Source organism: Phocoena phocoena, chromosome 4 (assembly GCF_963924675.1).
Source record: "Phocoena phocoena chromosome 4, mPhoPho1.1, whole genome shotgun sequence".
In the NCBI taxonomy this organism is placed as follows: Eukaryota; Metazoa; Chordata; class Mammalia; order Artiodactyla; family Phocoenidae; genus Phocoena; species Phocoena phocoena.
In genome coordinates, this window is record NC_089222.1 from 46,181,855 (window position 1) to 46,204,806 (window position 22,952).

The following is a 22,952-nucleotide window of genomic DNA, read 5'->3' on the forward strand; positions in this document are numbered from 1 at the left end:
AGAGTGTCCCCTTTTCTCCACACCCTCTCCAGCATTTATTGTTTCTAGATTTTTTGATGATGGCCATTCTGACTGGTGTGAGATGATATCTCATTGTAGTTTTGATTTGCATTTCTCTAATGATTAATGAGGTTGAGCATTCTTTCATGTGTTTGTTGGCATTCTGTATATCTTCTTTGGAGAAATGTCTGTTTAGGTCTTCTGCCCATTTTTGGATGGGGTTGTTTGTTTTTTTGTTATTGAGCTGCATGAGCTGCTTGTAAATTTTGGAGATTAATCCTTTGTCAGTTGCTTCATTTGCAAATGTTTTCTCCCATTCTGAGGGTTGTCTTTTGGTCTTGATTATGGTTTCCTTTGCTGTGCAAAAGCTTTGAAGTTTCATTAGGTCCCATTTGTTTATTTTTGTTTTTATTTCCATTACGCTAGGAGGTGGGTCAGAAAGGATCTTGCTGTGATTTATGTCATAGAGTGTTCTTCCTATGTTTTCCTCTAAGAGTTTGATAGTTTCTGGCCTTACATTTAGGTCTTTAATCCATTTTGAGCTTATTTTTGTGTATGGTGTTAGGGAGTGATCGAATCTCATACTTTTACATGTACCTGTCCAGTTTTCCCAGCACCATTTATTGAAGAGGCTGTCCTTTCTCCACTGTACATTCCTGCCTCCTTTATCAAAGATAAGGTGTCCATATGTGCATGGGTTTATCTCTGGGCTTTCTATCCTGTTCCACTGATCTATCTTTCTGTTTTTGTGCCAGTACCATACTGTCTTGATTACTGTTGCTTTGTAGTATAGTCTGAAGTCAGGGAGCCTGATTCCTCCAGCTCCTTTTTTCGTTCTCAAAATTGCTTTGGCTATTCGGGGTCTTTTGTGTTTCCATACAAATTGCGAAATTTTTTGTTCTAGTTCTGTGAAAAATGCCAGTGGTAGTTTAATAGGGATTGCATTGAATCTGTAGATTGCTTTGGGTAGTAGAGTCATTTTCACAATGTTGATTCTTCCCATCCAAGAACATGGTATATCTCTCCATCTATTTGTATCATCTTTAATTTCTTTCATCAGTGTCTTATAATTTTCTGCATACAGGTCTTTCGTATCCTTAGGTAGGTTTATTCCTAGATATTTTATTCGTTTTGTTGCAATGGTAAATGGGAGTGTTTTCTTGATTTCACTTTCAGATTTTTCATCATTAGTATATAGGAATGCCAGAGATTTCTGTGCATTAATTTTGTATCCTGCTACTTTACCAAATTCATTGATTAGCTCTAGTAGTTTTCTGGTAGCATCTTTAGGATTCTCTATGTATAGTATCATGTCATCTGCAAACAGTGACAGCTTTACTTCTTCTTTTCCGATGTGGATTCCTTTTATTTCCTTTTCTTCTCTGATTGCTGTGGCTAAAACTTCCAAAACTATGTTGAATAAGAGTGGTGAGAGTGGGCAACCTTGTCTTGTTCCTGATCTTAGTGGAAATGCTTTCAGTTTTTCACCATTGAGGATGATGTTTGCTGTGGGCTTGTCATATATGGCCTTTATTATGTTGAGGAAAGTTCCCTCTATGCCCACTTTCTGGAGGGTTTTTATCATAAATGGGTGTTGAATTTTGTCAAAAGCTTTCTCTGCATCTATTGAGATGATCATATGGTTTTTCTCCTTCAATTTGTTAATATGGTTTATCACATTGATAGATTTGCGTATATTGAAGAATCCTTGCATTCCTGGAATAAACCCCACTTGATCATGGTGTATGATCCTTTTAATGTGCTGTTGGATTCTGTTTGCTAGTATTTTGTTGAGGATTTTTGCATCTATGTTCATCAGTGATATTGGCCTGTAGTTTTCTTTCTTTGTGACATCCTTGTCTGGTTTTGGTATCAAGGTGATGGTGGCCTCGTAGAAGGAATTTGGGAGTGTTCCTCCCTCTGCTATATTTTGGAAGAGTTCGAGAAGGATAGGTGTTAGCTCTTCTCTAAACGTTTGATAGAATTCACCTGTGAAGCCATCTGGTCCTGGGCTTTTGTTTGTTGGAAGATTTTTAATCACACTTTCAATTTCAGTGCTTGTGATTTGTCTGTTCATATTTTCTATTTCTTCCTGATTCAGTCTTGGCAGGTTGTGCATTTCTAAGAATTTGTCCATTTCTTCCAGATTGTCCATTTTATTGGCATAGAGTTGCTTGTAGTAATCTCTCATGATTTTTTTTATTTCTGCAGTGTCAGTTGTTATTTCTCCTTTCTCATTTCTAATTCTATTGATTTGAGTCTTCTCCCTTTTTTTCTTGATGAGTCTAGCTAGTGGTTTATCTATTTTGTTTATCTTCTCAAAGAACCAGCTTTTAGTTTTATTGATCTTTGCTATCGTTTCCTTCATTTCTTTTTCATTTATTTCTGATCTGATTTTTATGATTTCTTTCCTTCTGCTAGCTTTGGGGATTTTTTGTTCTTCTTTCTCTAATTGCTTGAGGTGCAAGGTTAGGTTGTTTATTCGAGATGTTTCCTGCTTCTTAAGGTGGGCTTGTATTGCTATAAACTTCCCCCTTAGAACTGCTTTTGCTGCATCCCATAGGTTTTGGGTCGTTGTGTCTCCATTGTCATTTGTTTCTAGGTATTTTTTTATTTCCTCTTTAATTTCTTCAGTGATCACTTCATTATTAAGTAGTGTATTGTTTAGCCTCCATGTGCTTGTATATTTTACAGATCTTTTCCTGTAATTGATATCTAGTCTCATGGCGTTGTGGTCAGAAAAGATACTTGATACAATTTCAATTTTCTTAAATTTACCAAGGCTTGATTTGTGACCCAAGATATGATCTATCCTGGAGAATGTTCCATGAGCACTTGAGAAAAATGTGTAATCTGTTGTTTTTGGATGGAGTGTCCTATAAATATCAATTAAGTCCATCTTGTTTAATGTATCATTTAAAGCTTGTGTTTCCTTATTTATTTTCATTTTGGATGATCTGTCCATGGGTGAAAGTGGGGTGTTAAAGTCCCCTACTATGAATGTGTTACTGTCTATTTCCCCTTTTATGGCTGTTAGTATTTGCCTTACGTATTGAGGTGCTCCTATGTTGGGTGCATAAATATTTACAATTGTTATATCTTCTTCTTGGATCGATCCCTTGATCATTATGTAGTGTCCTTCTTTATCCCTTTTAATAGTCCTTATTTTAAAGTCTATTTTGTCTGATATGAGAATTGCTACTCCAGCTTTCTTTTGGTTTCCATTTGCATGGAATATCTTTTTCCATCCCCTTACTTTCAGTCTGTATGTGTCTCTAGGTCTGAGGTGGGTCTCTTGTAGACAGCATATATAAGGGTCTTGTTTTTGTATCCATTCAGCCAATCTGTGTCTTTTGGTGGGAGCATTTAGTCCATTTACATTTAAGGTAATTATCGATATGTATGTTCCTATTCCCATTTTCTATATTGTTTTGGGTTCGTTATTATAGGTCGTTTCCTTCTTTTGCATTTCTTATCTAGAGGAGTTCCTTTAGCATTTGTTGTAAAGCTGGTTTGGTGGTGCTGAACTCTCTCAGCTTTTGCTTGTCTGTAAAGGTTTTAATTTCTCCATCAAATCTGAATGAGATCCTTGCTGGGTAGAGTAGTCTTGGTTGCAGGTTTTTCTCCTTCATCACTTTCAGTATGTCCTGCCACTCCCTTCTGGCTTGTAGGGTTTCTGCTGAGAGATCAGCTGTTAACCTTATGGGGATTCCCTTGTGTGTTATTTGTTGTTTTTCCCTTGCTGCTTTTAATATGCTTTCTTTGTATTTAATTTTTGATAGTTTGATTAATATGTGTCTTGGCGTATTTCTCCTTGTATTTATCCTGTATGGGACTCTCTGTGCTTCCTGGACTTGATTAACTATTTCCTTTCCCATATTAGGGAAGTTTTCAACTATAATCTCTTCAAATATTTTCTCAGTCCCTTTCTTTTTTTCTTCTTCTTCTGGAACCCCTATAATTCGAATGTTGGTGCGTTTAATGTTGTCCCAGAGCTCTCTGAGACTGTCCTCAGTTCTTTTCATTCTTTTTTCTTTATTCTGCTCTGCAGTAGTTATTTCCACTACTTTATCTTCCAGGTCACTTATCCGTTCTTCTGCCTCAGTTATTCTGCTATTGATCCTATCTAGAGTACTTTTAATTTCATTTATTGCGTTGTTCATCGTTGCTTGTTTCATCTTTATGTCTTCTAGGTCCTTGTTAACTGTTTCTTGCATTTTGTCTATTCTACTTCCAAGATTTCGGATCATCCTTACTATCATTATTCTGAATTCTTTTTCAGGTAGATTGCCTATTTCCTCTTCATTTGTTAGGTCTGGTGGGTTTTTATCTTGCTCCTTCATCTGCTGTGTGTTTTTCTGTCTTCTCATTTTGCTTATCTTACTGTGTTTGGGGTCTCCTTTTTGCAGGCTGCACGCTCGTAGTTCCCGTTGTTTTTGATGTCTGTCTCCAGTGGCTAAGGTTGTTTCAGCGGGTTGTGTAGGCTTCCTGGTGGAGGGGACTAGTGCCTGTGTTGTGCTGGATGAGGCTCGGTCTTGTCTCTCTAGTGGGCAGATTCACGTCTGGTGGTGTGTTTTGGGGTGTCTGTGGCCTTGTTATGATTTTAGGCAGCCTCTCTGCTAATGGGTGGGGTTGTGTTCCTGTTTTGCTAGTTGTTTGGCATAGGTTGTCCAGCACTGTGGCTTGCTGGTCGTTGAGTGAAGCTGGGTGCTGGTGTTAAGATGGAGGTCTCTGGGAGATGTCCACCGTTTAATATTATGTGGAGCTGGGAGGTCTCTTGTTGATCAGTTTCCTGAAGTTGGCTCTCCTACCTCAGAGGCAGAGCCCTGCCTCCTGGGCTGGAGCACCAAGAGCCTTTCATCCACACGGCTCAGAATAAAAGGGAGGAAAAGTAGAGAGAATTATTAGAAGTATGAGGAAAGAAAGAAGGAAAGGAGGAAAGGAAGGAAGGAAGAAAGAAGCAAAGAAGGAAAGAAAGGAGGGAGGGAGGGAGGAAGGAAGGAAGGAAGGAGGGAAAGAAGGGGAAAATGTAGAGAGAATTATTAGAAATTTGAGGAAAGAAAGAGGGAAAGGAGGAAAGGAAGGAAGGAAGAAAGAAGCAAAGAAGGAAAGAAAGGAGGGAGGGAGGGAGGGAGGAAGGAAGGAAAGAAGGAGGGAAAGAAGGAGAAAATGTAGAGAGAATTAGTAGAAGTTTGAGGAAAGAGAGAAGGAAAGGAGGAAAGGAAGGAAGGAAGAAAGAAGCAAGGAAGGAAAGAAAGGAGGGAGGGAGGGAGGAAGGAAGGAAGGTAGGAGGGAAAGAAGGAGAAAATGTAGAGAGAATTAGTAGAAGTTTGAGGAAAGAAAGAAGGAAAGGAGGAAAGGAGGAAAGGAAGGAAGGAAGGAAGAAAGAAGCAAAGAAGGAAAGAAAGGAGGGAGGGAGGGAGGGAGGAAGGGAGGAAGGAAGGAAGGAAAGAAGGAAAAAAGACAGAAAGAAAGAAGATACAGTAAAAATAAAATAAAGTATAATATAGTTATTGTACTAAAAAATATTTAGAACAAAAAAAAAAAAAAAAAAAAAAAAAAAAAAAAAAAAAGAACAGATAGAACCCTAGGACAAATGCTGGAAACAAAGCTATACAGAGAAAATCTTACACAGAAGCATACACATACGTGTTCACAAAGAGAGGCAAAGTGGGAAAAATCATAAATCCTGCTCCCAGAGACCACCTCCTCAACCTGGGGTGATTCGCTGTCTAAAGGAGGGAAGGAAGGAAGGAAAGAAAGAAAGAACGAAGGTAAAGTACAATAAAGTTATTACAATTAAAATTAATTATTAAGAAAAAAAAATTTTTTTTTTTTTAAAAAAAAAAACATGGACGGATAGAGCCCTAGGACAAATGTTGGAAGCAAAGCTATACAGAGAAAATCTTACACAGAAGCATACACATACACGTTCACAAAGAGAGGCAAAGGGGGAAAAATCCTAAATCCTGGTCCCAGAGACCACCTCCTCAACCTGGGGTGATTTGCTGTCTAAAGGAGGGAAGGAAGGAAGGAAAGAAAGAAAGAAAGAACGAAGGTAAAGTACAATAAAGTTATTGCAATTAAAATTAATTATTAAGAAAGAAAAAAAAAATTTTTTTTTTTTTAAAAAAAACCATGGACGGATAGAGCCCTAGGACAAATGTTGGAAGCAAAGCTATACAGAGAAAATCTTACACAGAAGCATACACATACACGTTCACAAAGAGAGGCAAAGGGGGAAAAATCCTAAATCCTGCTCCCAGAGACCACCTCCTCAACCTGGGGTGATTTGCTGTCTAAAGGAGGGAAGGAAGGAAGGAAAGAAAGAAAGAAAGAACGAAGGTAAAGTACAATAAAGTTATTGCAATTAAAATTAATTATTAAGAAAGAAAAAAAATTTTTTTTTTTTTTTTAAAAAACCATGGAAGGATAGAGCCCTAGGACAACTATTGGGAGCAAAGCTATACAGAGAAAATCTTACACAGAAGCATACACCTACACGTTCACAAAGAGAGGCAAAGGGGGAAAAATCATAAATCCTGCTCCCAGAGACCACCTCCTCAATTTGGGGTGATTAGTTGTCTAAAGGAGGGAAGGAAGGAAGGAAAGAAAGAAAGAAAGAACGAAGGTAAAGTTCAATAAAGTTATTACAATTAAAATTAATTATTAAAAAAAAATTTTTTTTTTTTTTTTTTAAAAAAAAAAACCCATGGACGGATAGAGCCCTAGGACAAATGGTGGAAACAAGAGTATACAGACAAGATCTCACACAGAAGCATACATGCCCACATTCACAAAAAGAGGAAAAGGGAAAAAAATCACCGATCTCGCTCCTAAATTCCCCCTCTTCAATTTGGGCTCACTCCCTGTCTATTCAGGTATTCCACAATGCAGGGCACATCAAGTTGATTGTGGAGCTTCAATCCGCCGCCTCCGCGGCTGCCGGGAGAGACCTCCCCCTCTCCTCCCTGCTCTCACAGCTCACAGGAGCTCAGCTTTGTACCCGGCCCTGCCCCTGCGCGCTGATCGCTGGAGGGCGTCTGTTTTTTTTGCTCAGACAGGACGGGGTTAAAGGAGCCGCTGATTCGGGAGCTCCGGCTCACTCAGGCCGGGGGTTGGGGGATGGGGGAAGGCGGGGCACTGCGTGCGGGGCGGGCCTGCGGCGGCAGAGGCGGCGTGACGCTGCGGCAGAGGCCGGCGTGACGCTGCACCAGCCTGAGACCCGCCGTGCGGGAAGCTGTCCCCAGATCCCGGGAACCCGGCAGTGGCGGCCTGCACAGGCTCCGCGGAAGAGGGGCGCGGAGAGTGACCTGTGCTCGCACACAGCCCCCCTGGTGGCGGCAGCAGCAGCCCCAGCGTCTCCCGCCCGTCTCTGGGCTCCGCAGTTTCAGCCGCGGCTCGCGCCCGTCTCTGGGGCTCGCGCTTCCCGCCGCGGCTCGCGCCCGTCTCGGGGGCTCGCGCTTCCCGCCGCGGCTCGCGCCCGTCTCGGGGGTCCGCGGTTTCAGCCGCGGCTCGCGCCCGTCTCTGGGGTTTGCGCTTTCAGCCGCGGCTCGCGCCCGTCTCGGGGGCTCGCGCCCTCAGCCGAGGCTCGCGCCCGTCTCTGGGGTTCGCGCTTTTAGCCGCGGCTCGCGCCCTTCTCTGGAGTTCCTTTAAGCAGCGCTCTTAAACCCCTCTCCTCGCGCGCCAGGAAACAAAGAGGGAAGAAAAAGTCTCTTGCCTCTTCGGCCGGTGCAGGCTTTTCCCCGAACTCCCGGCTAGTCGTGGCGCACCAACCCCTCCAGGCTATGCTCAAGCCGCCAACCCCAGTCCTCTCCCCGCGCTCCGTCCAAAACCGAAACCCGAGCCTCAGCTCGCAGCCCCGCCCGCCCCGGCGGGTAAGCAGACAAGCCTCTCGGGTTGGTGAGTGCCGGTCGGCACCGATCGCCTGTGCAGGAATCCCCCCGCTTTGCCCTCCGCACCCGTCGCTGTGCTCCACTCCGCGGTCCCGAAGCTCCCCCCTCCGCCTCCCGCAGTCTCCGCCCGCGGAGGGGCTTCCTAGTGTGTGGAAACTTTTCCTCCTTTACAGCTCCCTCCCACTGGTGCAGGTGCCGTCCTTATTCTTTTGTCTCTGTTTTTTCTTTTTTCTTTTGCCCTACCCAGGTACGTGGGGAGTTTCTTGCCTTTTGGGAGCTCTGAGGTCTTCTGCCAGCCTTCAGTAGGTGTTCGGTAGGAGTTGTTCCACGTGTATATGTATTTCTGGTGTATCCGTGAGGAGGAAGGCGATCTCCACGTCTTACTCTTCCGCCATCTTCCCGCCGTCCCCTGTACTCAATATCTTTAATTTTCTTTTTTTGTAGTATCTGTGTCTGATTTTGCTATCAGGGTGATGGTGGCCTCATAGAATGAGCTTGGGAGTGTTCCTTCCTCTGCAATTTTTTGGAAGAGTTTGAGAAGGATGGGTGTTAGCTCTTCTCTAAATGTTTGATAGAATTCACCTGTGAAGCCATCTGGTCCTGGGCTTTTGTTTGTTGGAACATTTTTAATCACAGTTTCAATTTCAGTACTTGTGATTGGTCTGTTCATATTTTCTATTTCTTCCTGGTTCAATCTTGGAAGGTTATACCTTTCTAAGAATTTTTCCATTTCTTCCAGGTTGTCCATTTTATTGGCATAGATCTGCTTGTAGTAGTCTCTTATGATGCTTTGTATTTCTGCGATGTCCATTGTAACATCTCCTGTTTCATTTCTAATTTTATTGATTTGAGTCCTCTCCCACTTTTTCTTGATGAGTCTGGCTAAAGGTTTATCAATTTTGTTTATCTTCTCAAAGAACCAGCTTTTAGTTTTATTAATCTTTGCTATTGTTTTCTTTGTTTCTATTTCATTTATTTCTGCTCTGATCTTTATGATTTCTTTCCTTCTACTAACTTTGGGTTTTGTTTGTTCTTCTTTCTCTAGTTCCTTTAGGTATAGGGTTAGATTGTTTATTTGACATTTTTCTTGTTTCTTGAGGTAGGATTGTATTGCTATAAACTTCCCTCTTAGAACTGCTTTTGTTACATCCCATAAGTTTTGGATGGTTGTGTTTTCATTGTCATTTGCCTCTAGGTATTTTTTTATTTCCTCTTTGATTTCTTCAGCGATCTCTTGGTTATTTAGTAATGTATTGTTTGGCCTCCATGTGTTTGTGTTTTTTACATTTCTTTCCATGTAATTTATTTCTAATCTCATAGCTTTGTGGTCAGAAAAGATGATTGATATGATTTCAGTTTTCTTAAATTTACTAACGCTTGATCTGTGATCGAAGATGTGATCTATCCTGGAGAATGTTCCATGTGCATTTGAGAAGAAAGTGTAATCTGCTGTTTTTGGATGGAATTTCATATAAATATCAATTAAATCTATATGGTCTATTGTGTCATTTAAAGCTGTGTTTCCTTATTAATTTTCTGTTTGGATGATCTGTCCATTGGTATAAGTGAGGTGTTGAAGTCCCGCACTATTATTGTGTTACTGTCAATTTCCTCTTTTATAGCTGTTAGCAGTTGCCTTATGTATTGAGGTGCTCCTATGTTGGATGCATATATATTTATAATTGTTATATCTTCTTCTTGGATTGATCCCTTGATCATTATGTAGTGTCCTTCCTCGTCTCTTGTAACATTTTTTTATTTTAAAGTCCATTTTATCTGATATGAGTATTGCCGCTCCAGCTTTCTTTTGATTTCTATTTGCATGGAATATCTTTTTCCATCCTCTCACTTTCAGTCTGTATGTGTCCCTAGGTCTGAAGTGGGTATCTTGTAGACAGCATATATATATGTCTTGTTTTTGTATCCATTCTGTGAGCCTGTATCTTTTGCTTGGAGCATTTATTCCATTCACGTTTAAGGTAATTTTCAATATATATGTTCCTATTACCATTTTCTTAATTGTTTTGTAAGTCCTTTTCTTCTCCTGTGTTTCCCACCTAGATAAGTTCCTTTAGCATTTACTGTAGAGTTGGTTTGGTGGTGCTGAATTCTCTTAGCTTTTGTTTGTCTGTAAAGCTTTTGATTTCTCTGTCGAATCTGCATGAGATCCTTGCCGGGTAGAGTCATCTTGGTTGTAGGTTCTTCCCTTTCATCACTTTAAATATATCCTACCACTCCCTTCTGGCTTGTAAAATTTCTGCTGAGAAATCAGCTGTTAACCTTATGGGAGTTCCTTTGTATGTTCTTTGTAATTTTTCCTTTGTTACTTTTAATAATTTTTCTTTGCCTTTAATTTTTGTCAGTTTGATTACTCTGTGTCTCGGCCTGTTTCCCCTTGGGTTTATCCTCCCTGAGACTCTCTGTGCTTCCTGGACTTGGATGGCTATTTCCTTACCCATGTTAGGGAAGTTTTCGACTATAATCTCTTCAAATATTTTTTCAGGTCCTTTCCCTCTCTTTTCTCCTTCTGAGACCCATATATGGCAAATGTTGTTGTGTTTAGTGTCCTAGAGGTCTCTTAGGCTGTCTTCATTTCTTTTCATTCATTTTTCTTTATTCTGTTCTACAGCAGTGAATTCCACCATTCTGTCCTACAGGGCACTTATCCATTCTTCTGCCTCAGTTATTCCGCTATTACTTTCTTCTAGTGTATTTTTCATTTCAGTTATTGTACTGTTCATCTCTTTTTATGTGTTCTTTAATTCTTCTAGGTGTTTGTTCTTTGATTTTTCAGGTCTTTGTTAAACATTTCTTGCATCTTCTCAAGCTTTGCCTCCGTTCTTTTTCCGTGGTCCTGTATCATCTTCACTATCATCATTCTGAATTCTTTTTCAGACAGTTTGCTTATCTCTGCTTCATTTAACCATTTCTCTGTGGAGTTATCTTCTTCCTTCATCTGGTACAAAGTCCTCCGCCTTTTCGTTTTGTCTATCTTTCTGTGAATACGGTTTTCCTTCCACAGGCTGCAAGATTTTAGTTCTTCTTGCTTCTGTTGTCTGCCCTCCCTCAATATCTTAACAAGTCTTTTATTCTCTATATTTATGTTCATGTCACTGCTCACACATTTGTTTCCTTTCTGAGTCACAATAAACTGTCCTCATATCATTTATATACTATGCCCGATATAGACTTGGCTTTGGCAAAAAACTGCTCAGACTGCTAAATTTTTTCTTGATATTTAAAAAAAAAAAAGATTCTAAAATGTAGAAAAAAATGTTTAAAAGTCTATTACCTTCCATTAGACTAAAAGATTGTCTGATTTGAAACCCAAAATTGATCAATAAATACTTTATTTAAGCTGTATTTGACTTCCTCTGTTACAATGCATACCATTATTTCAATGGGTATGGAAGCCAGGGTATAGCCGAGATTATCAGAACTAGAAGTCCATTGTTTTCATCCACAAAAATATTATCTCAATTTCATCCTACTTAAGTAAAACATTGATTCCTGAAAAAGACACTTATTCTTAGGCAAGGATGCAATTTCTTCCTAGAATTTGAAAGCCAAATAGTCTCAAACTTGATTTTTCTGTCACTTGCCACCTCTCCAACATCTGAGTACTAGAGGACACTATGTCTTACCCTAGAACAGTGGTTCTCAAAATAACTGTGCATCAGAATCACCACAAGGGCTTGCTGAAGAGCTACACCTAGAGTTTTCAATTCAGAAGGTCTGTGGTGGTTCCAAGAATGTTCATGTCCTCCACTAGTAGCTTTGCCACCAGCATAGGCAAATCATTCTTTGAGCAGTCATGCACCACTCTCCAGCTAAGTCACAATTGCATCTAATTCAAAAGAGATGCAGTTGTCCTCACCCCTTAAATAATGGTAGGCACCTTTTCTGGCTGCTCAAGACATCTCCTAAGTGATTTAGTGTTCACATTACCAGCTGTACATTTTCCTTCTGGCCTGGATATAGATACCAGTCTTTTTCTACAAAGTCCAAGCTCTTCAAATATTCTCTCAGCCACAACATTTAGGGATTTTGTTATGGAAATTTGTATTCTGTACCTGAAAATAGTTTCCATATTTTGAAAGTTTAAAACCCAATAAAGAAGCTTAAAGGTTATTTTCTATGTCCTTCCTTCTTTCTTTCTTTCTTTTTTTTTTTTTTGAAAAACCTATTTCTTCCTTGGTATGATATTTTTTCCCTAAAGTGTTGGTCATGACCTTTGGCTCAAATGACTAGACTTCTCTTTATTTTATTTTACTTTATTTTTCTAAAGATTAGTAATGACTTTGTGGTATGGATATAAATCCCCACGAGTAACAGGTCTGGTTTATACCTCTATAGTCTAGTAGCTAAGGTCTATGTCTTATGTATCATTCTAATTTTGTAAATTCTCTGGTGTTATTCAAAAGGCTTACAAGAGGACTTGATGTAAATATTGGAACACCCACATTGGTCATTTTGACTGGAGCTCTGTAAAATCTTGCAACATTGGTGAGAATCCCTTCTTTATGATGATTCATGAGCAACCCATAGGAAATTGTTGAGGAAGGCCCTTACCAGAAATGATGAGAAACATAACCTACATGACTACTCAGACCAGCAATGTGAGGCACATGTTCATGTGGGGACTAATGTGACTCAGACATTGGCCTGGATTCCACTTAGCTCTGTGATGGTATGACCCATGCTAGCCAGGCTTGTGATGCTGTGTTTGCTTCTCCATACACCACCTCCATAAATTTCACCTCTGATTACAGTTTTCAGTATCTTCTTCTAAACCGCATTCCATGCCAGATGAACTGCATCTTCCTTGGGCCAAGTCATATGTTTTCCTCTATCATTTATCTAATTCTTGTTGTGACATAAGCTTATATTCTGCTATAAGAGCCTTCAACTTTTGCTCTTCAAGGAGATTTTATTCTCTTAACAAAGCTCAACTTTAATAAAACAAAAAACTTAACTTTAAAATAGACTCTCAAAACCTATATTGTAAGGATATTTTTCTTTTTTTCTTTTTATATTCCCATCATATAAACTTAAAAAGTTTTGTGGCAGTGTGCATAACCCAGATGTACTTTGGACCTTGTGTAAGAAAGGCACCATGACCTTAGGCATAGAATACAGGCACCTTGATTCATTGCTATAATTGCAGATAAAGAATAGCTAAGGCATAATAATTAGTATAAAAATGCAAAAAGCAGTATTTGGTAAACAGTGCTCCATATCAGATACAATCTCCCAAGCAGATACCACCCTCACAGTTGTAAGAACTTAGTCCAGAACACTGCCTCCTTCTGTGATAGATGCAGGGACTCATTGATCATTCTAGTCACAGTGCTTAGCACAGTGATTTGAATATGAAATACCTTAGTTTATTTTAGCTGAATAGGTTAACAGAAGAGGGAGGTGTATATACTAGGGCATTCTGGTCACTTTAGGTTTTTACATTTATATGGAAACTGGCCATAATCTCAGGTGTTGTGGGTTAATTTATGTCAGATCATCTTAAAGTTTTGAAACTTTGGTTTCTTTATACACTTAAAAGTTGCTGAAGATTCCAAACAGCTTTCTTTTAAATAGATTGTATGTATTTATGTATTTATTTATTGGCTGTGTTGGATCCTCGTTGCTGTGTGCAGGCTTTCTCAGTTTGTGGCGAGTGCAGGCTACTCTTCATTGTGGTGCAAGGGCTTCTCATTGCGGTGGCTTCTCTTGTTGCAGAGCACAGGCTCTAGGCATGCAGGCTCAGTGGTTGTGGCACACAGGCTTAGTTGCTCCACGGCATGTGAGATCTTCCTGGACCAGGGCTCAAACCCATGTCTCCTGCATTGGCAGGTAGATTCTTAACTACTGCGCCACCTGGGAAGCCCCCCAAATAGCTTTTTAATGAGTTATATGTATTAATATTTACAGTGTTAGAAGTTAAAACAGATAATTTTAAAAATATTTATTTATTTATTTATTTTAAATAATAATAAACCCACTACATGTTAACTTAAATATATTTTTAAGCAAAATAACTTGATTTTTGAAATCACAAAACAATTTAGTCAGAAGAGTAGCATTAACAACAAGAAAAAAAACTTAAATGTCTCTCTTAATAGCAGACAATTGGATTCTCATATCTTCTTCCACATTCAATCTGTTGTGATATCACATATCATGTAGGCTCTGGAAAACTCCAGTGTACGCTTGTGAGATAACAAGTGTGAAAAATACAAATGAGGTCTCAGTGTTATGAAAATAGTTTTAACTTTACAGATCTCCCTAAAGGGACTCATAGAAATGAAGGGATCCCTAATCTATAGTTTGAAAACTGTTGGCTTGAGTATTTCTTGATAGTTTCCTTGTTTTGTTGTAGCCATTAAACACAACACCTCAACATAAGAAAAATAAGAAAAATTAAAGAGTAAAGAGAGAAAAATGTTTTAAAATACAGGGAAAAACGGATCTGTCTCTTTATGTCTACTTAATTCATCCCCTCATAAATTTTTATTTATATTTAAAATTTATTTCTTAACCAAAGTGTATATAACTTGATGTATAAACTCAAGGAAGAAAATTAAATAGCTTCCACATTTTCTATTGACTCAGTAAGGGATTATTATATTGCTCTTAATCAGAAAATAACAATTTCTATAGTTCACATAAGAAAAATCAAAATATTGTGGAATTTCTAAGTTCCAGTTTTAATACTATCAGTTTGTTTCAATGAAAGTCCCTGATGATATTTAAATTTTTTATCATAGAAACATAAAATTTATTGTACATCAACCAAATTTAGACCTTGTTTAAGCAACTCTCAAATGTGCCTAGGCAAAAAGTGAAAGACAAGTGTCACATAATCGGGCTTGTAATTTGTCATCATTGGTTTATAGATTTAAAGTTCAATAATGACTGCCAATCTAATAAATATGTGGATAGATGAGAATTTCTTTTGGATAATTTAGAAAAAGCAATCCAAAATGAAGTTAAAATAATTAGTACTATATGTGCATATTCCTTGAATTTTTAGAAAGTGTGTTTATATGTTCATGGTGGTGTGTGTAAGAGAGGCACACACAAAACCAGAAAGACATGGCACAGAAAGTAAAAATAGATGAATTAGGGCCTCGAATATGCTAGGACCTTGTGTTTTTCTCCATGTATAAATCAGCGAAACTCAGAATTTGTGTTTGGAGCTGAGACTCAGACATCTGACTCTTAGAGACTTACATATTTCAGTATTAAAGAACCAAGAAAGAGATTGTTATGACCCATGTTTCTGCCAGTTATTTGTATTAATATTATGTCAAGTGATTTACCTGCCTTCCTTGGGAATCATCGCTCAACATTTCAAGTCACTCGCTCCCTATTAATATCATCTTAAAGTCCTTTACAACTCAAGTTAATTAGCTTTGTGCCTTTGGAATAAAAGATTTTTTTCCTGAATGGTCCATTTTACCTGCTATTCTGTAACCTGCATTTCAGGGAGAAGTGATATAGCATCATAATTCATATATCTTTATATCAGCATTTAATTTTTCACTTGAAACAATATTTTCTCTGTATAACAAAATGAAGTTTTTCTAATGACAGCCTGGAGAGCTCTTTGGTTGAAAATTAAAATGATATTTAGATCTGGAAATCTAGTTTTGTAAATACCTTTAAGCCCAGAGTATTTTCAACTCCTTTTATTAAAATGAATAAACTCTAAATCAATCTTTCCCATCCAAAGTTTTCTTAGAAATATTTTACCTTTAGTAAATATAAATAAATAAATTGATTTCATGGGAAATACATCACCCTTAAAGCAAAGCAGCATCACTAAATTTTACTACAAGCAACCCCACCATGAAAACGTCTTTACAACAGAAGTCTCTCTCATTCTCTGAATGTGCAAGTAATATGTGATCATGAACATCTTATAATAAGCATCTGTGCAAAGTTTCCAGATTCATGCCATGATTCCTACATATTAGATAATTTATCATAGTGCCATCTGTTTAAAAAACATAGTTGCCAATGTGGATGGATGATCAAGAAAATAAATTATTTTGTGTCTTCATGGAAATGCTTTTGATGATATATTTATGTGAATTCTACATAGATCATTAGCTTTTAAAGGCAAAATAACATTGCAAAGATGGACTAACCATTGAAAATAAATATAATTTCAATCAAACAATATCTCTTAACTAAATAATAAAGTATTAGTTGTTCTGGTCAGTTCATGAAAAAAATGACAAAGTGGTAATTTGGGTGGAAAAAATCTGTGTTTTTAGATTTTTTTCTCTCCACCATTTGTGCTGGTATCATATGGACTTAAAACTTATTTCTTTAGAAACAGAGTGTGTATATATAGTTATTAATTTGTATATAATTACAACTATGTCCTCTTAGTACTTACTAAAGATTATATTGTAAGTGATCAACAATGGAAGTAGAATGCAGCTCATTCAAGCTCTTACACCTCTGAGAAAATGACCTTAAATTGTAGCTCATAGAAATCCTGGCTACAAAGGATTTTGAAGTTATGTTATCCAGTTCCTTCATTTTGTGGCTGGGAGAGTTGCTATTCAGTGTGGTTTAAGTATTCATTGTTACAGAGTGTTGTTATTATCAAGGTTTTCCAGAGAAACAGAACCATTAGGAGATATACACATATATGGAGAGAGAGAGAGAGAGAATTTATTTTAAGGACTGGGTTCGTATGATTGTGGAAATGCAAGTCTAAAATCCACAGGAGAGGCGGGCAAGCTGGAGACCCAGGGAAGAATTGAAACCGGACTTCAAAAGCTGTTTGCTAACAGAATTCTTTCTTGCTTAGAGGTCAGTCTTTGTTCCTCTAAGTTCTTCGACTGATTGAATGAGGCTTACTCACATTATAAGGATAATCTGCTTTTCTCAATTCCAATGATTTATATGTTAATCTAATCCAAAAAATGTTTTCACAGAAACCTCTAGAATAATATTTGGCCAAATATCTGGGCACCATGGCCAAACCAAGTTGACACATAACAACTAACCATCACACTATTGTAGATGCTGCACCTTCAATGTGAATGAAACTTGATTTTGGATTTCTACCAAGGATAATTATAATAAAATTGCAAATTTATTTTTCTATGCTCTTAACACCATTTTTAAACACCCATTTGTTACTAACACATTTTTATATTCCACCAAATTCAGAGACTTTATGCTGTCTTTATTTCTTCCCATTAGAAAGAGTTCTGATTTAAATATCTTTCATTAGAGAGTGTTCTATTAACAATGTTTGGAGAACTGTTTGGGTTTTTACATATTTCCTCTCACAAGTATTCGTTACACATCACCCTCTCTTTATGGGATTTGGTATGAAATTGCATTACAAAGTATGTTTGTAAAATATATAATAAGTATATGATGTCACTATCAACTGAACTAAGATGCCTATTTAAGCTAAACAGCCAGTTAAAAAATGTTATGTAAATACTAAATAATACATTTGTCTAGAAATTTTACACTGCTTATAAAACTTATATGTGATCTTAGCTCTAGATCTATTTTGAAAGAAAAAAACTTAGTTTATTAGTAAGAGTATTACTAAAACATTTGCACAACAAATCACAAGGGTTGAAAGGACACTTCTTGAATAGACTTGACAATAAAATATTTTAATTAAAGGTACATGTCAGCCCTTAATATGCTATTCTTTTGTATTCAGGAGTCTTTATTTCTGTCATCTCTTTTCTGCTTTTCGACTAATGCTTATTCTCTAAAACAAAACTTAACCATCTCCTGCTCTTCTTATTTTCTGGTGGCTCCTTCCCCCATTCCCAGAGCACCTTGTGTGTATTTCAATCTTGCCAATCTCCTGCGACATAGTTTGCAAGTTTAAGTGAATCAGTATTTATTTTCTACAACAAATATTCTAACTGGAATTCTAACTGGAAATATGAAAGAAAACCTTTCAACATTTTAGGATGATCCTTGAAAATTTTATTAACTGAAGTAGATATAATTCAATTTTCTGATAAGAATAAGTATAGATTTCACTATGACAATTGTATTTGTTAACGTTTCTTTTCTTTCTTCAATAAAAAAGTAATGTCTATCCAATGTTACATTTTAAGATTTAATATAAAAATTTCTTTTAAGGTTTTCTCATTAACTAATAGTTGAAGCATGTGGCTACTGATTTCAACATTAATTTTTATCAGGAATGACTAAAATTTATTTGGGCTACATAATATTTATTCCTCTAGTTATGAAATATTTGATGAAAGGTAATGTGTCTTATTCACCTTTTTATCAGGGGTACATGTCATATCTTATCACAGGTATTACCCAATACTTGTTATTTTAAAAACACTAAATAAATCATATACACTATGTGACTTGTATTAAGGAAACTTGATTGTGGATTTCTACCAAGGATAATTATAATAAAATTGCAAATTTATTTTTCTATGCTTTTAACACCATTTTTAAACACCCATTTGTTACTAACACATTTTTATGTTCCACCAAATTCAGAGACTTTATGCTGTCTTTATTTCTTCCCATTAGAAAGAGTTCTGATTTAAATATCTTTCATTAGAGAGTGTTATATAACATAAATGGATACATCACCAAAGATATTTTTAAAAAATATACGTAAAATCGAAATATCAACACAACTTGGTAGGAGTAAATGTAGTAAGTTCATATTGATTGTAAACTGCTACATTTGACATTTAGGTACCAGTAATTTTGAAATTATAATGTTAATAAAATATTAATACTGTATATGTTGATAGAGTTGAATATTATAGTAAACACATCCATTTATGCTCTCGAGCTTGATCCTTTTCCCCAAATTTGTGAGGCATTTAGGGCACTACTTAGTGTTAACTGTATGAACAAAATCTAATTGGCTCAATTCAATTTTCAAGCAGGATCACCAAGGTCACAACATCTCTTAGTTTAGGAACTGGCAGTTGCCCAATCCTGGCATAGGAAAATGTGGCTGAGAAAGTAGGGAAAATACCTCCATTTGATAAAAATCATGGGTGGGGCTGTAGGCATGACAGCATCCTTTGTGTTTCTGCATGGGGAAACTACCAAGGGTTGCAAATTCAGTGTATTTATTAGTTATCTATTGTTGTATAGGAAAATACCACAAACTTAGAGGCTTAAAATAACACAAAGTTATTATCTCAAAGTTTCTGTAGGTCAGGAGTCTGGGCCCAGTTTAGCTGCCGTATTTGCTTATAATAGTATAATAATTAAATATTGCAGACTCTAAAAATAGAGCTACCATATGATCCAACAATCCCACTCCTGGGCATATATCCGGAGAAAACCATAATTTGAAAAGATACATGCACCCCAAGGTTCACTGCAGCACTATTTATTTATTTTTTATTTTTTTGGCGGTATGCGGACCTCTCACTGTTGTGGCCTCTCCCATTGCAGAGCACAGGCTCCGGACGCGCAGGCTCAGCGGTCATGGCTCACAGGCCCAGCCGCTCCACGGCATGTGGGATCTTCCCAGACCGGGGCACAAACCCGTGTCCCCTGCATAGGCAGACAGACTCTCAACCACTGCGCCACCAGGGAAGCCCTGCAGCACTACTTAAATAGCCAGGACATGGAAGCAACCTAAATGTCCATTGACAGAGGATTGGATAAAGATGATGTGGTACATATATACAATGGAATATTAAAAAAGAACAAAATAATGCCATTTGCAGCAACTTGGATGGATCTAGAGATTGTCATACTGAGTGAAATAAGTCACACAGAGAAGGACAAATATTGTATGATATCACTTATATGTGGAGTCTAAAAACATGGTACAAATGAACTTATCTACAAAACAGAAATAGAGTTACGGATGTAGAAAACAATTTATAGTTACCAGTGGGGAAAGCGGGGGAGGGATAAACTGGGAGATAGAGATTGACATATACACACTACTATATATAAAGTAGGTAACTATTAAGGACCTACTGTATAGCACAGGGAACTCTACTCAATACTCTGTAATGACCTGTATGGGAAAAGAATCTAAAAAATAGTGGATATATATATATGTGTAACTGATCCACTGTGCCATACAGCAGAAAGTAACACAACATTGGAAATCAACCACACTCCAATAGAACTTAAAAAATTATATATATATATCATATATATATAGCAGTCCCACAAAGCTACAGTAAAGGTCACCTGGGGCTGTGTTCTTATCTGGAGGCTTGACTGGGAAATAATCTGTTTTCAAGTTCACTCAGGCTTTTGGCAGAATTCATTTCTTTGCAGCTGGAAGATTGAGTGCCCCAGATTCTGGCTGGCTAGAAGGTGGAGGTCATTCTCAGCTGCTAGAGGCTGCCGTTGTTCCTAGAGACTGTTAAAGTTCCTAGTCGTGTTAGCTTTCCCAACATGTCACTGTACTTCATAGTGACAAAGCCTGCAAAGGGTCTCTAGAGCAAGTCTTCCAGCGAGATGGAGATTTATTTAATGTAGCATAACCACAGGAGTGACATCCATCACCTACTTTTGCCAAATTCTATTGATTAGAAGCAAGTCACAGGTCCTGTCCACACACTCAGGAAAGTCCTACGCAAAAACATGAACCTCAATTTGCTGAGATCATGACACAAGAGCTGAGGGACCTTAGAGTCTGTCAGCTCTATTCAATATAGACAAGTTTTATCAGCCACAGATGAAAACAGCAGAAGTAAAACCTTCTCTCAAGTCACCACTAGCAAATTATGACACTAAGACTTAAAAAAAAAAACTTTCTTTTTCCCAGAATTAAAACCTCAATATTATGTTTATATCTGGCGCTTTTTTTGTTGTTTTTTGTTTTTTTTGGCTCTGTGACTTTTATTCCACTTCTCGGCATTACCAGCCACTTCAACCCTGGCTCCTGTCCCCATACCAGCTTTATCCCTAGCCTCCACTCAGTATTCACCATGGTACCTTGTTGGCAGATGTTGTGTTTCAGATGCCTGCACCCCACACTCACTTCTGAAATTTAACATGCAAAGAGGCCAGGCATGAGAAATATGTCCCTAGGATGCAGTCTAGAAAGAGACACCCCAAAGCAAGCAGAAAATAAAATAACTCAATAGAGACTAGAGGAAAATTAACTGAAGAACAGAGAAAATAATGTGATTAAAATGAAGAAAAATGAAAAAAAAAATACTCTCCCCCTTATATTCTGCATGTTATATCTGGAATACTTTAAATTGCAGGCATAGCTATATGTACAAACTGTAGGTAGCAAATGACTACCCTGAAGGTTGCATATTTTAATAATGTAAAAGTGAAGCAGGCAGCTCTTTCCTCTCCTTTGGGCAGGTTGACAGAGGTGATCCTAGATGGATGGTGCGCAAGGATGTAATATAGAGACTTGGAGGGAAGGGTAAGAAGTCCAGCCGAAGCCCAAAGCTCTCATCAACATGAAAGGACCAGAAACTGAGGTATAGACTTGAGGTATAAAGCCAGGGACCGTAGAGACAGGATCAGAGAGACAGCTAAGCAGGAAGGCCTTCGGAGTGTTGTCCTGGGAAAACACCTAACAACTAGGCTGTACTTGAGGATGATTCCTTGCTACTCAATTAGTTGGATGCCTGTGTCAGGAGGATATCAGCATCAGGAAATCCTGAACACCCTTTGCTTTAGTCATCCTCTGTGAGGCTACTCATTCATTCATCAGATACAGCGGGGAATAAAACAGACAAAAATATACTCCCTCATAGACTTTATATTCCAGTCAGGGGAATCAAACTCTAACATAATAAACATGCATATTATACAGTGATAGGTGATAAGTCCCATGGAAAACAAGAAACAGGGCAAGGGGTCCAGAAGAGTTAATTATTAGATAGTCTTTACTGAGACAAGGTGACATTTTAAAAACTCTTGAAGGAAGTAAAGGTATAAACAGATAGAGTCTGAAATAGGGTCCTGTGTGTTGTGCCTGAGGAATAGCAAAGAGGAAAGTGCATCTGGAGTGGACTGAACAAAGGAGTAAGTAGTTGTAGATGAGGATGGAAAGGTTATGGGAGTTCTTATCACATAGAACCTTGTAAGCCTTTAACAGGGTCTGGGTTTTACCCTGAGTGAATAGGGAAGCCATTGGCGAGTTTAGACAGGCACCAGGAAGCCCAGAGCTTTCTTTAGTTTGATATTGCACCTACAAGCAGGCTTCTGTGTCCTCCCCTGTGGCTGATGTTTATCTCTACTCTTTTCTACTTCTAAGTAATAACAATCCTATCGGACTTATAGAAGTCTCCTGACCTTGCATTTGCCCCTAATTCCAGCAGTAGTAGTCACTTGTATTCTTTTAACATGATTTGGGAAATAATATACAGGGATTGACAAATACCCTTTTAACGAAGCACTACCTGATGGATGTACTTTATAATTTTATTTATTTTTCATGTTGATGCTTTGGTATTGTAATAACATTAAAAAATCTGTCTACGTCTACAAAGAATTCTTTTGACAAATTTGTGAATCACCACAATCTAATGAGAGTGATCTGCATTACATCAGGTTCCAGGACTGAGGCCAGTAATGCCTACAATTCATATTCTGATTTCTCATATTTTCCGTATGTCTTTAGACTCTGTTAAACAGGAAATGACCCTCCTTCACACTTCTGATTTTAATATTCCCTAAACAATTCTTTCCTCTTCCTTCACCCCTTACTTTTACTCTCACAGGTGTAGCCAGTTATCTGGTTGTTGGGTAAAAGCCATTGTTATGCATTTTTCTGTTTGACTTAGCTAATCTACCAAAAGATATAAACAACAATGGAGATATGTTTCTTCTTTCATCTCCATTTCAAACCAGTGTTAAGACTGAGAAGAAATGAATGTTTGCTGGTTGGGCTTTCCCAGGCTCAGACTGGGGGTCAGTCCGTTTGACTATTATTTAAGCTCTATCCACCAAGGTAGTCTTGGAAGGCTGACATTTTGGCCTTTCTTGTCTTTTTCTCAATTTTTTAGGGATCTTGAGAGTGGTGAGAGATACTTCAAATCCTAGATACCCTTCATAGATTAAAATACATTTGTCTCAAGACTC